A 14,155-nucleotide genomic window follows, 5' to 3' on the forward strand; every position below is an offset into this window, starting at 1 on the left:
GAGTTCCTTGGTGAGGTTAATGCTGCCATACCATTAACCTTCAGGGCATATGCAAACCCAGAGAAAATAGCAACCGACCTACTGCTCCTGATACATATTTTCAGGAAGCACTAGATATAACTATGGATTGCCTACAAGCTATCTAGTAATTACTGTTTACATTAACTGCTGCAAGAATATTTCAACTAAATTTAGAAGCTGCGAATTTCATATGGTAGACTATTTATTGGTCCACCTAGATAGATACCATCTATTCTTAACAAGCAGTGACTTTTCAGCCTCTAAGGTAATTTTCCTTCAACCTATTTTCTAAAATTAGACATCCAAAAAGTGATCCTTAATCCTTCAGCAACTAAGGTACATTGTTATGCCCGAAAAATAAAATAATCATAGAAGACCCCTTCTTCCAAGTATTCCCAGCAAAAGATAATTATAGCAAGGAGGTCACTAGCCAGGCTGAATATCCTCTACTCTGTCAAACCATCCAGTTAATGCATCTCTAGAAAAATTGAGAAGAAACTACCAGTAGTTTAGGAAGTGCTTCAGATCAGACCATTGGAAAATACTGAAATATAATGGTAACTGTACAATTGTGCAGGCTTGGGTGTGGTGAAAGTTTTAATGGAAATTCTCCTTTTGACATTAATGCTTTAAACACTTTATTTTAAAAAAAGAATTTATTGAGAAATTTTGAGAAATTTAAAAGAAAACATTGATTGATTGATTGATCGATCAATTATGTGTCATCAAAGTGGTGTTGACTCTTAGCAACCAATCAAAGAGAATATTTAACTCAAGGTTGAACTATTGGGTCCTTGGTGCCCTTTGAGCTTGGTTGCAGACATTTCATTACCCAACTAGGTAACATCTTCAGAGTTAGAAGGGTGTTGAGTTTTGCTTTCTGTTTATATACAGTAACTCTCCTTGTCAATGTTAGTGGAGGTGCTGTTTTCTACTTGAATAGTTCCTTGATTAGGCTGTTGCTTAACACTTGCTTGCTTATCTGAATTGATAGTTCTTTGATTTAGGTATTGTTTATTGCTTGATTGTTTGGTGTTAATCCTGGTATCAATCCCAGCTTGTCTGGCGGTTGATTACTGGTGAAAAATTCTGGTCTTTTTGTTGTAACTATGGAAGAAGGAAAAACTACATTAGGAAACACATGTGCTATGACATATAGTCCTGGACATCTTTGCACAGAGATTATTTTGTTTCCCTGTCTCATATTAATTTTTCAGAGCTATTTAGTGAAAAAATGTGCTGCCTCCTAATTTGTCTAGAGTGTTGTTCTTTAAATATATATATATATATTGAAACCAAAATTGTTGTCTAGTTGTGGTACAATTTCTTTCCCAAAACATAAACATCTATGACTTCTTTATTTTTAAAAGTAACTTTTCTCTCTTATAGGACCAGGATTATTACTTTTGTAGATGACCTACTAGATCTCCACAAACACATTCTATGACCATTGGAGTAATCTATTGGGAGATCCTGATTTAGGTCAGAGATGAATAAATGAGTTGGCCAACACCACCAACAATAAGAGCAGACATATTTTGGTTGTCTGATTGTTCCATTTGGTCATCATTCTGTGCAGTATTTTATAAAATATATGGAGTTAGTTATTTTTCTCAATTTTGTATGAGTCACATTGGGTAAGTTGGACAGCCTTATAAATCTATGAGATAAATAAATAGTCTTGAATCCATTCCCTAAATGTAGAAAAACTCACCCTTCCTGCTTTTTCCCTCCCTTTTTAGCCATAGTTCATAAATAATGACTAAAATGCTCATGGCAGATAAACTTAATTTATATCTTGTGTCATACATTACTTTGTGTGCAGCCATATACAGCCTGGGCTGCTTATAATGTGACCATTATAATGATGATGGCCAAAGGTGGGTTCTAAATTTTTTTAACTAGTGGTTCTGTGGGCATGACTTATTTTGTGGGCAAGGCTTGATGGTCATGTGACTGGGTAGGCATGGCCAACTCAATATCACTCATGTCAATGGATGCCTCGCCTGGCCCCACCCCTCCCAGCCATTCCTTGTCACACCCAGCCTCAACGTATCTATAGTTCTGTAAAAATGTTGTTCACCTTTTTTCAACTGTTATCTACATACTATAGGTGCACTTTCATGGACCACTGAAAGGAGGAAATGGCTCACATGCTTTGTCCAAGAGTGTGATAGCAACAGGCTTTTAAGGGGCTGCCAGAAAGAAGGGGGGGGCAAAGTATTTTCCAAAGCACCAGAAGACAAAACAAGAAGCAATGGATGGAAACTGAACAAAGAGAGAAGCAACCTAAAACTAAGGAGAAACTTCCTGACAGTGTGAACCAATATAGGTGCAGAAATATTTCAGTCATAATTTCACATATAAAATAGAGATTCGGGTAATACAACCTGCATATTGTTCAAAACAGTCATTAGTGTTATGGCTGATGTTTGACAGCAAGCCTAAAAGTCAAAGATTACAAGAGTGCTGATTTCTCTGTATATATACAAAACATCACATACCAGGAATAGCATATTAAGATGGACTTATGGTGCACATAGAATGTATCCTAAAACCCTAATCTTCCTTTTCACAGCAAACATGTATGTTGCTTGGCTAATGTTCACCACAAGATGGCGCGTGAAAGGCTGTTCCGTTGACACAAGCTTTTGCTTTGTCCTCTTTTAACCTCATTCCCTTCAAAGTATGGAAGTATTTCTCAGAAATGATACATACATGGCAGAGCAGTCATTATATCCTCAATCTAAAAGCTAACATGTAACTCAAGTGCCTCCTTCTTTTCTTCTTTTCCTTGGGTTCCATGTTTTCTAGAACTATATGTGATTAGTGGCAGTAAACAAAAGTTTATACTATAGGTATTTAGACCATTTTGCTTAATGGAAAACCATTCGTGTTGCATATTTTTATTTCATATAAATAAAATATGAACATTGATGAAAGCATGCAAGTTCTTTTAAGATATTTCAACATTCTTACAGTGTCTTCTTGGAACCACCAAACCCTCTTATTTATAAGACCTCGAGTAAAAGTGCTGAAATTTCTTGAGCTCTTGCTAAAACCTGATGAAATTGTGAAATTCTTACTGTCACCAATTTTGGTGATCTAATGTGAGACTTCAGAAGACTTTGGCTTTTCTCTTCCTGTTTGGGGGAGGGAGATCATTTGGTGATACACAAGGCATGAAAAGTTGCCAAGGTTGGAGACCCCTGGTCTATAACATAACTTAGGAAGCTTCTTGGAAGCCTGCCTTTGAAGTTCCTAGCTCAGTCGCTTTAGAGAAGAATCTTTTGGTGCAGTGGTTGAGTTCACAAAACATACTTACAGAATCAACTCATTTCATTGATTTACCTCAAGGTTCTGCAGGGTCAAAAAAAAAAATCAAACTCTCAGCCAAGAAACAGATCTATCTGAGGGAAGAGTTGTAGATGGGGGAAATAAAGAGTACCTCTTCCATTGACAGATTCTTCCATGCACATTCATCCACATTTATCTTATATTTTGAGTTGTTATGTGTTTCACCCTCACAATGCTGCTCTCCTGTGTTTCCTAATACAGACTCAAAATCAAAGCAGCATATTGGCAGCTACTGTGGAAAGTAATTTAAGGCTTTTTTCTTAACAGAATAACAGAGTTTCAAGGGATCTTGGAGGTCTTCTATTCCAACCCACTGCTATACCGTTTCTGACAAGTGGTTGTCCAGTTAAAATCTTCCGGTGATGAAGCACACAACTTCTGAAGGCAAGCCATTCCACTGGTTATTTGTTATTGCTGTTAAGAAATTTCTCCTTAGTTCTAGCTTGCTTCTCTCATTGATTAGTTTCCACCCATTGTTTCTTGTCCTGCCCTCAGGTGCTTTGGAGAATAGGTTGACACCCCCTCCCCTTTTTCTTGGCAGCTCCTTAGATATTAGAACACTGCTATCATGTCACCCCTAGTCCTTCTTTTCATTAGACCAGGCATACACAATTCCTGCAACCATTCTTGATATGTCAATCACTGGTTGCCACTGGGTCATTGGCTGTTCTCTCATTGTGCCTAAAAGTACCAGCATCCGGAGCTTTTGGGTTTTGGGTTCTAGAAAGGAGCCGGGTAATTGGCTGATGTAATTAGATCCTGAGGTAGCAATGGGTGCCTAGAAACAAGGAAAATATTTTGCCCTCTTTCTCCTCTTTTACTGAACCTTTATGAGAATGGAAGTGGAGATCATTTCCTTGGAGAAATATGAAGATTTGACTGAACAGAGGAAGGTGGAAGGATGAGGAAATACAACAAAACATTTTAAAAAAAAACCGGCAAGTTTTAATCTGATACTGTGCAAGTCTGAGGTAAGTGAGATTCTGGCAAGTCCCTCCAAAAATAATTCCCATTAACTCAGAAGGAGAAAAACTTTCAAAATTGTCATGCATGGCAAAGCCAGCTGTCTTCTCTCTCAAAGATGTGGGTTGTTGTTGTTTTTTAATGCGGTGCCGTAATCCCCTCAGCAAACCATTATTCAATCTGCCTCTGCTGCTTCTCTTTTGAAGTGCTTCTGTTACCAATTGGTCATCTGCAATCATCCTATTCGAAAAGGCACCAGGTCTTTTGCCTTATAAGTTCAACACATACACAAATCATCTTAATGGAGATGATTTGCCATTCTAAGAGCGAGGAAAAACCAGGAAGCCTTGCTAGAAAGTTTGAGAGTGAATGCCCAGAATTTTCTTCAGATTCCACAGAGGTACCCAAGGAGGGTAGTTAACTGACGGTATCATTTCTCTGGTGATTGTGGCAAGACTGAGGCATATGAAAGAAGGAAGTGTCAAGTACAGAGGAGGATGCAAAAGTTTTTCATTACCAGGTTTGAAGTGCTAAAAGATTGGGGAGGGGAGAGAGAGAGAGAGAAACAAAAGCAGACAATGTATAACATTTGCAGTACCAAATCAAATTTCTTTTTCTCTGAGCCTGTTCTCTGCTAGAGATACATGTCAAAATTCCACTATGCAGCAGAACCAAAATCTAATGGAGAAACAGTGGGAGAGAATTTGGAGAAGGTAGCTCTCTCAAACCTGTTAAAACCAATCTCTTGTTGCTAATAGGAACTTTTTTTTTCTCTCCCAGAAATTATTGTTATGTGGGATATTGGTTAGCTCCAAAGTATGTTAAACATTTCAGAAAAAGCCAAGATTTTTATTTTGCCGCTAGTCAGTCTTCTCTTATAACTCTGTCTCTCTCTGTCTGTCTGCCTCTATCTCGGTCTCTGTCTCTCTCTCTCTCTCTCTCTCTCTCTGTCTCTCTCTGTCTGTCTCTGTCTCTCTCTCTGTCTCTCTTTGTCTCTCTCTGTCTGTCTCCATCTGTCTGTCTGTCTGTCTGTCTCTCTCTGTCTGTCTCTCTCTGTCTGTCTGTCTCTGTCTCTCTGTCTGTCTCTATCTCTCTGTCTCTCTCTCTCTCTGTCTGTCTCTCTCTGTCTCTCTGTCTCTCTGTGTGTCTCTCTCTGTGTCTCTCTCTGTGTCTCTCTCTCTGTGTGTCTCTCTCTGTCTCTCTCTGTCTCTGTCTCTTTCTCTCTGTCTCTCTCTCTCGTCTCTCTCTCTGTCTCTCTGTGTGTGTCTCTCTGTGTGTGTCTCTCTCTGTCTCTGTCTCTCTGTCTCTCTCTCTGTCTCTCTCTCTCTCTGTGTGTGTCTCTCTCTCTCACACACACACACACACAAAAACCCCAGACAGGCAAGATCAACCTGTGGTGCATTGCCAGGAACCAGCGGTGGGATTTTGCTGGATTCAGTAGGAGTTTAGTGTAGTTGATTATGGGACAAATTAATAAGCATGAAATGAGCCTTTGTAAGTCCATGATGACATTACCTTCCTTCCACTATCATCTGCCCTGAAGGAAGGGCAGATGATAGTGGAAGGAAGGTAATGTCAATTGCATCATGTGAGATGGGAAAAGATTGAAAGAGTTGTTCATTTTGAAGAGAGAGGTGGTGTATTTAGCATCCAGGTTGTTTATCCTTAAAATTCTTGGGTTATGGAAGTGGGAATGACCTTGCCTGTGACTCTAGAGAATTGCTGTCTGTCAGAATTGACCAGTCTTGCCAACACCTCAAGATTACAAGTCTGATGTCTAAAATACCTTGAGGGCATCAAGTTCAGAAAGTGAGGGCAGATAAGCTGGGCTAGATGAATTAATAATGGCTTTGTGGCATGTCAAATTTCTTGGAACCTTATGACATGTATCAACCGTCTTCTAAAGAGCTGATAATGATCTTTCCTGGCTATGGACCGGTTTCACACATGAGCACATCCTACAAGTATGCTGAATTCTCTGATCTAAAAGTAAGTGAATGAAATGAATGATTCTTACTGTTAAAGTCGGTTTTAAACAACATTTTCCCTCATTTTTAATTTACCGGTAGTTATTTTCTGTCTTTTAAGTTAGAAAAAGATTAACTAAAGGAACAAAACAAACCATATAATTAACTCCTATAATATATTGGACAGATAAGCTGAAGATTCAAAGAAAAGCGAAAAGAGAGAGAGAGAGAAAGAAAGAAAGAAATGACGCAGTGTATAAATAGAGGTGTCGAACACAAGCTGTTTGGAGTTATTTAGCACAAGATGAGGAGCAGATGAGCTCATTCAGGAAACAGAGGGGCTAAGTCCCATTTCAGACTTATGAATCACACTGTTGTCAACCCTTTTTCATTGTTTCACACTAGGAAAATGGGAAGTTGCCATTCAAATGCCTTCATCTCAGTACTGCAGGATTCACACAAAAGCTGCAATGAACAATCACAAAAGACCTGTATATCAGAAAGATAAAGGGAGAAGCTGTTTCCCACCAGTCTTCCTAATCTTCTGAGATGCTCTCCATCAACTGTCCTACCATATTTAGTGTAGGCATACCAAAGACGGCTTGAGTTAAGGATTTCAAGTCTCAAGTGGGAAGACGTGGACAGCTAACTAGGTGGCTCACTGTTTCTTCAGCTTTTTTGCAAGAGGAAGAACTGGAGAAAATCACAAAATACGAAGAAAGCAAAGCAACCTACCTCACAGGCAAAACTAGTATTAGGTATCTTATATATAATCCCAAAACATCTAAAGCACCACTTGAACACCATCAGCATTGACAAAATCACCATTAGTCAATTGCAGAAGGCAGCTGTCATTGAAACAGATTACACTCTGCAATGATGCCCTTAATATCATCAAACAACATCTTCCCTTGGGGAAGATTCAATAGATGGACAAAAATGCTGATCTCAACATCTGGCTGACTGCGTGAGACAAACCATAACAACCCTTTTATCCCATTTTTGTAACATGTTTTGATCAACTTAAGGTGGTGAACACACCAATATTCCTTCCTCTTCCTACTTTCCTCATAACAACCACCTGCAAGGTGAGTTAGGCTAAGAGAGAGTGACTGGCTCAATGTCACCCAGGTGGCTTTCATGCTTAAGAGAGGCTAATCTCACTCTGCTGCTTTCTAGACCACTGCCTTCACCACTGCACCAAAGTGGCTCCCACTGGACAGACCTTTTACTGGTCTGTATTCACAGTGGGAGGACAAACTTGCATTTTCATCCTGCTTCTGCTGGAGATGAACTACCTTTGATTTTTCTCAACTGCTGTCATGTTTAACTTCTGCTTGGCCCATGAACCTCTGATCATCAACCTGCATTTGTCCAAAGGCAGCCTATTAAAACTGTATCTATTGATCTAACTGGAATTTCACAAACCACACTGTTCACAGGATCAAGTGTGAATGTCACATGATTTTACTTATAAAAGAAAAACATCTCCATCTCAGTTCCTGAAAGAATCTCTCCCCCCCCCACCACCACAATCTGGATGGTGGAAATGAATAACAAAATATTTGGCTTCACTGCATCAGCTCAGATATAGACAAAGTTTTCTACCACTGCCAACACAAAATTCCACCTGCTTATCTTTTCGAAAATCTGTTCGTCTCATTTGTGCCTTGGCTGTTGATGTAAGAAGCACACATTGGATTTTGTTTGTGGCATACATACAGGTGGTGCTTTGGATGAAATTCAGATCTCCCATCTTCCATCAGGCTTAGCTATAATGCAATGCAATACAGTTTATTTCAATTTATGCACTGCCAAACTCTAAATTGACTTGAGCATCTCACAACATACTTAACGTAACAAATATGCAATAAGAATAAAAACATGAAACAAATTCATGAATCCAACCAGCAACAACAAAACCTAACCAGCAAAGGGTTCCAACCTTTCCAGGCCAAAGCTTGGGAGAAAGTAATCCCACTTCTTCCCCTATGCAAGAAACTCTGTTGGGGAGTATGATAGATGAAAGTGACATAATCTAAGCCAGGGGTCTCCAACCTTGGCAACTTTAAGACTTGTGGACTTCAACTCCCAGAATTCCTCAGCCAGCTTTGCTCTGGGAGTTGAAGTCCACAAGTCTTAAAGTTTCCAAGGTTGGAGACCCTTGATCTAAGCTGTAGGTTGACTTCAGTTCCTGAATAGCTCAGTCAGCCCAGCAGGGCCGTCTTTGTTAGAATGGATATCCAAGAAATTCAAGTTGGGGCCATGCCTGTGCATTTGAAGCCATGCACCTTTCCCCCCACATTGTACTCCTTGTTGCATTTTTTTGTATTCTATTTTCCTCAGACCTTACTCTTCACTTAACACTCAGACATAGACATAGACATAGACATAGATATATATGTAAAGTAGTGGCAACCATTCATGGTCGTTTATTCCAGAATAAACCTGAACATGCTGAGATACCACAAAACTCATGGCTGCTTCTGATCAGGTTTCTTGTATTGCACTGGCAATGTGTATACCAAGTAGTCTAGTCTTCCAAAGGATGTATGTTTTACATGACACCATATTACTTGACTACAGCCTTCATTTGCTATATCTCTCTCGTTGTGTCTTTCTCTCTCTACACACACACACACACACACACACACACACACCTTCTTTTTCAGGACCTTGTGTAATGTTGCTTGTCCTGAAAGGAAACAGCATGGTATTATACATTTGTGCATGGGGGGGGGGGGAGACAAAGACAAAGACAGAGAGATAGAGAGAGAGGGACAGAGACAGAGAGACAGAGAGAGACAGACAGAGAGAGAGACAGACAGAGAGAGAAACAGAGACAGAGAGAGACAGAGACAGAGAGACAGACAGAAACAGACAGACAGACAGACAGAGACAGAGACAGAGAGAGACAGAGACAGAGACACAGAGAGAGACAGAGAGAGACAGAGAGAGACAGAGGTAGAGAGACAGAGAGAGATGAGAGAGACACAGAGAGAGAGAGAGACATACACACACAGAGAGAGAGAGAGAGACAGAGAAAGACAGAGAGAGAAAGACAGAGAGAGAGACAGACAGACAGAGACAGACAGACAGACAGACAGAGGCAGACAGAGAGAGAGACAGGGAGAGAGACAGGGAGAGACAGAGACAGAGAGAGGCAGAGAGAGAGAGAGAGAGAGACAGAGTGAGACAGAGAGACACACAGAGAAAGAGAGAGAGAGAAACACACACACACACACAGAGAGAGAGACAGAAAGACAGGGAGAGACAGAGTGAGACAGAAGGAGAGCAGAGACAGAGAGACAGAAAGAGAGACAGAGAGACAGGGAGAGAGACAGAGACAGAGAGACAGAGTGATAAGAGAAGAATGACTGAAGAATGGCAAAATAAAAATCTCGGTTTTTCTGAAATGTTTAAGATACCTCGGAGCTAACCAATATCCCATATAACAATAATTTCTAGGAGAAATCTGAGCCTATACTCAGGCTGATACTCTACTGATGTGACGGACTGCATCTATCAGCGTTCTCACCTAAAGCATGTGGCTGTAAGTTTTGTTTTGTGTTGTAACACTTATATTGTAAAATCTTTACTGACTTACAATACATAGGTATAGTTTTATATCGGAAGTAAAGAATGGAAAGAACATGGCATGAAACATGAAGCCTGTATGGCAAATGTTTGGTTTGCATAATTTAGTTACTCTGCAGTGAAGTCCTATACATATTTGTTCGGCAGGGCATATTTCAAGGTGTATGAACACAGGAGCCGTAGATGCTTCGCACCTTGATTAATGGTCCTTAGCCTCATTTTACTTTGATCAAGTTGTTTCCTGGATACATTAATGATTAATCATTTTTCTTTGCGTACATAATGTTCTGAGTTTTGTTCTTCCATTCTGGAGGGACTGATTTCCAGGTTCTTGGCAAAATTATTCAGGTGGTGATTAACACAATGCCAATGCAATTCCAGGCAGCTTATTTTTGCAGCAGTGCGAGTGACCTGAGGAGAAGCTGCAAAATGTTACATGGCTGAAGGCTTGGCAAACACTTTTTCCTGTTGCACGCAGGGGGAAAACATCTGCTGGAGAAACCGAGATCTTTTTGTTTGGTACAGGGTTTCTGCAAGGCATTTCAAGTTATTCTGTCCTTAAGAAATAGAGCAGCATCACACACACACACACACACACACAGAGAGAGAGAGAGAGAGAGAGAGAGAGAGAGAGAGAGAGAGAGAGAGAGAGAGAGAGAGAGAGAGAGAGAGAGAGAGAGAGAGAGACTTGTTTTATAGAATCGGCCTAGATTAGCATCTTATTTTTACTACAAAAGAGAAGATTTTCAGGTTCAACATTTTGTGCTTGGACAGCCTGGAACTACACCACCTACGGTCTGACGTAAGCATAGTACACAAAATTGTCTTCTACAACGTCCTACCTGTCAAGGACTACTTCAGCTTCAACCTCAATAATACACAGGCAAACAATAGATACAAACTCAAGGTAAATCGCTCCAAACTCGACTGCAGAAAATATGACTTCAGCAACAGAGTGGTCAATACCTGGAATGCACTACCTGACTCTGTTGTTACATCCTCAAACCCTCACAGCTTCAACCTTAAATTGTCTACCCTGGACCTCACCCCATTCCTAAGAGCTCCGTAAAGGGGGGGTGCATAAGTGCACCAGCGTGCCTACCGTCCCTGTCCTACTCTCCCCATTTATTTGTACTCATTTCCTATGTTTATGTCCATGTTTATACTTATACCTGTTATCATGTACATGTTTGACAAACAAAAAAAATAAAATAAAAATAAAGATGGAACTGCATAATGCCTGGTGGTTGAGAAAATAGGTGCATGATATGCAAAGATCAAACCTTCTATTGTTCACCATTGCCCACTAACCGCCTCGTATTTGTCTGCTGCTCACCCAATAAATTCTATAATACAGAAGCACCAAGACCAAATTCTAAAACCCACTAATAATAACTACTACCAATAAGAGTCTTGTGATATGGTTGAATATGTGGATCCATTTTTTGTTGATATCTTTCCTAAATCTTAGCTAATTGAGCAGCACTTAGTGATATGACTTGGATTTAACAGCGAAATATAAACAGGAGGAGGATGGGAATCACAAGGACAGTCAGGCTCCTGACTTTCCAAAAGTTACATAAATGCACCCATCAAAAGGAATGCCTGTTAACAGAAAAGGAGAAGAAAATAACCAAATAAGAGGTGAGCCAGTGGAATGGAGCCCCTAGACTTATTTGTATCAGGTGTGTAAGAAGATTCCTTTTGAAATGGTACAAAGAGAATAGTATTGGGCGTTTATTATACAAAAGGCTCAACAAACACACTTACTTCTTAACCACTAAGTTAACACTTAGCACTATAATACATCTATACAACAAACCATACAGTGTGTCTACACTGTACATCTATACATCAGTATAACAAACCATACATTGTGTCTATAGCATTGTGTGTATCTGATCCCAAGTACTCTTATAAATAGTTCTTTTCTCCTTTGTTAATTGAGCCACCAAGAAGTTAGTTATCTTCTCTTGATGTCAGCTACTCTTCTGAACTGCTGCTATATTGTGGACTTTGCACAGTTTTTCACTCCATGATGGGAAGGGAGAAGAAAGAAGGGGCTTTACCAGCTGCTGGCTGGATGGTTGTCGGCTGTCAGCTTTCCTGATGAAGTGGAGTGGCTGCTGGGCTCTGCTTCTCCCTTCAGTTCTCATGCAGTTGGTTCATTGGAATCCACATCCACTTCTTCACTGATAGTTGCCCTTTAGTCTCATGGCTGTTCCACTGTCTGACTGCAAATTCTTCCTTCCTGTTCTCCCACACACGAAACATTCACCAACGCCATCAGCAATTTCCTTCTGGGACTGGTGACTAGGTATGGTCCAATGCTCCTCAAGCTGCCTTAAAGTCCTAGAGAATTGGGAAAACAACAAAAAGGAGCAAGTGCTTTTGCTGACCACTGGAAGACTTTCCTTCCACGAAGCATTATGCATCCACCTGGACATCTGGCGAGACTGAGAGCCAAATCTAGATTTGGTACAAATGTTGCCAATTTCTGGGTTTAACTGTTTTCACCTTTACAGCCCAACTGGACGTCTCCCAATAGGTAAATAGTCCTCTAAAGGACCATATTCTTAACTGTGAATATGTTGTTGTTAATCTACTAAAAAGATTTTTGTTTGTCCAGCACTTGAAACCACTTTAATCTTCAGTGCTGGTATCTAACATGTTTACTGTGTTGATAATCATTCTACAGTACTTTCTAATTCTGTTTCTGCTATCTTGGTTTCAATTCATACAGAATACTGTGCAACCTACATTAATTTGAATATTCTCTTGGAACAGTTTCTTGTAGGTATTAGTACTAGAAAAGCAATATAATAATATTTTTTTTTAAAAATAAATTAAACTGCTCACTTTCATGGAGGTATACTTTCACATGTATTAGGTAAAACCCAGATTCAATCAACTTTAGTTCATTTTCATGTCATAACACATCTCATCCAGCGGCTTCAGAAAACTTCTCCTACGCATTGATAAGTTTGGATCCAATTCTGTGTATTTTATGAAGTTGACATTTATTGATTTATACCATACTTTCTGGGTATCTGTTTCCTTGCTTATGCTGAGTATTTTGGGTCCTTGCTCCACAGAGGAAAATAAGAATCAGGCTGTAGATAGTTATTAAAAAGCAAATGGAATTCCATTTTCCATTTTAATCCAACGTACAGACCACTGCTTTAAATTCCCATATTCCTCACGTGATGGAATAAGCTTATAGATATGTCACATAGTCTGAGATGGCTTCACATAAAGAGGGATAGCTAAAACAGATGGCAGCAAAACATCCCCTGTATCTCTTTGCTGCCGTCAAGTGGTCATTCAGCGTTTTGAAGCATTGGCCCATTAAATTGGTTGAGCTACTAATTTGGTCCATTCAGACATTCACTACCAAGTCCATTTGCCAATTCCCTCTGGAGTTGACAGGCAATTAAACTGAACTCTGTGGAAAAACTCATGAATGTGACGGTGCAGAACCAATAGTAGCTCTCAGCCAAATTAGATTTTGGTCCTTGTTCTTTACTTGCCTCCCTCCCGCTTTTTTCTCCATGTCAGCCTTAAACACATTCATTTTACCTTGGCTAACAGCACTGTTTTCTTTGCTGTTCCAAGGATCATTAAGACAAACACAAGGGGATTATTTCCTTAATGTTATTTTTGTCTCCTGCAAAAAGTGCATCTCCCTTTCAGAATTGCTTGCAGAGTGTAGGTTGCAAAAATAGCTATAAAAACTTTCTTTGCCTGCCTTTGTCACCAAAGACAATGAGGACACATCACACCATTTCCCCTGTGGATCAGTTATTAACGAGTCCCAACTATGGCTCACTTGAAGACAACACAAAGCAGGGGAGCATGATTCACCCCAGCGATAGCTCAGTTCCTCCCACCGGCTGCTTGCGCTTTTACCTTGCAATTTAAACCTTGTGATTTGTTGGAAGAAAGCACAAGGCAGTGCCCTCTGCTTAGGTGGAATTAAATACAATGGTTTGCATTGGGGATGTCTCTAGACAACCTAAAGTATAATCATAACTGGCCTTGGAAGATATAAACATCCTGAAATATTATTCCTGCATCAGTTGCTAAGGGCTATTTTTCTTCTTCTTTTGGTAGAATAAATTTTTAGTCCCAAAATATGTTATTTATTCATACATTTGTATTGCCTCTCATCAGAAGGTTCTAGAAGACTTCCAGTTTATAAAAACAGCGAACGTTTTATATAATATCAGCAACTAAAGTAGCAACATCAT

At 39.8% G+C, this 14,155-nt stretch overlaps 1 long non-coding RNA gene across 1 annotated transcript; it reads right to left on the minus strand.

Moving 5' to 3' along the window:
• Positions 1–658: 658 nt before the first annotated feature.
• LOC148115059 (uncharacterized) lies at positions 659–12,252 on the minus strand. The gene is made up of 2 exons (XR_015731878.1): positions 11,975–12,252; positions 659–1,128 (listed from the first exon to the last, which is right to left on the minus strand). It is a non-coding gene; the product is annotated as an uncharacterized LOC148115059 (long non-coding RNA).
• Between the last annotated feature and the right edge of the window lie 1,903 nt (positions 12,253–14,155).

The sequence above is a fragment of the Pantherophis guttatus genome, chromosome 2 (assembly GCF_059756535.1).
Source record: "Pantherophis guttatus breed Tessera chromosome 2, ASM5975653v1, whole genome shotgun sequence".
NCBI lineage: Eukaryota > Metazoa > Chordata > Lepidosauria > Squamata > Colubridae > Pantherophis > Pantherophis guttatus.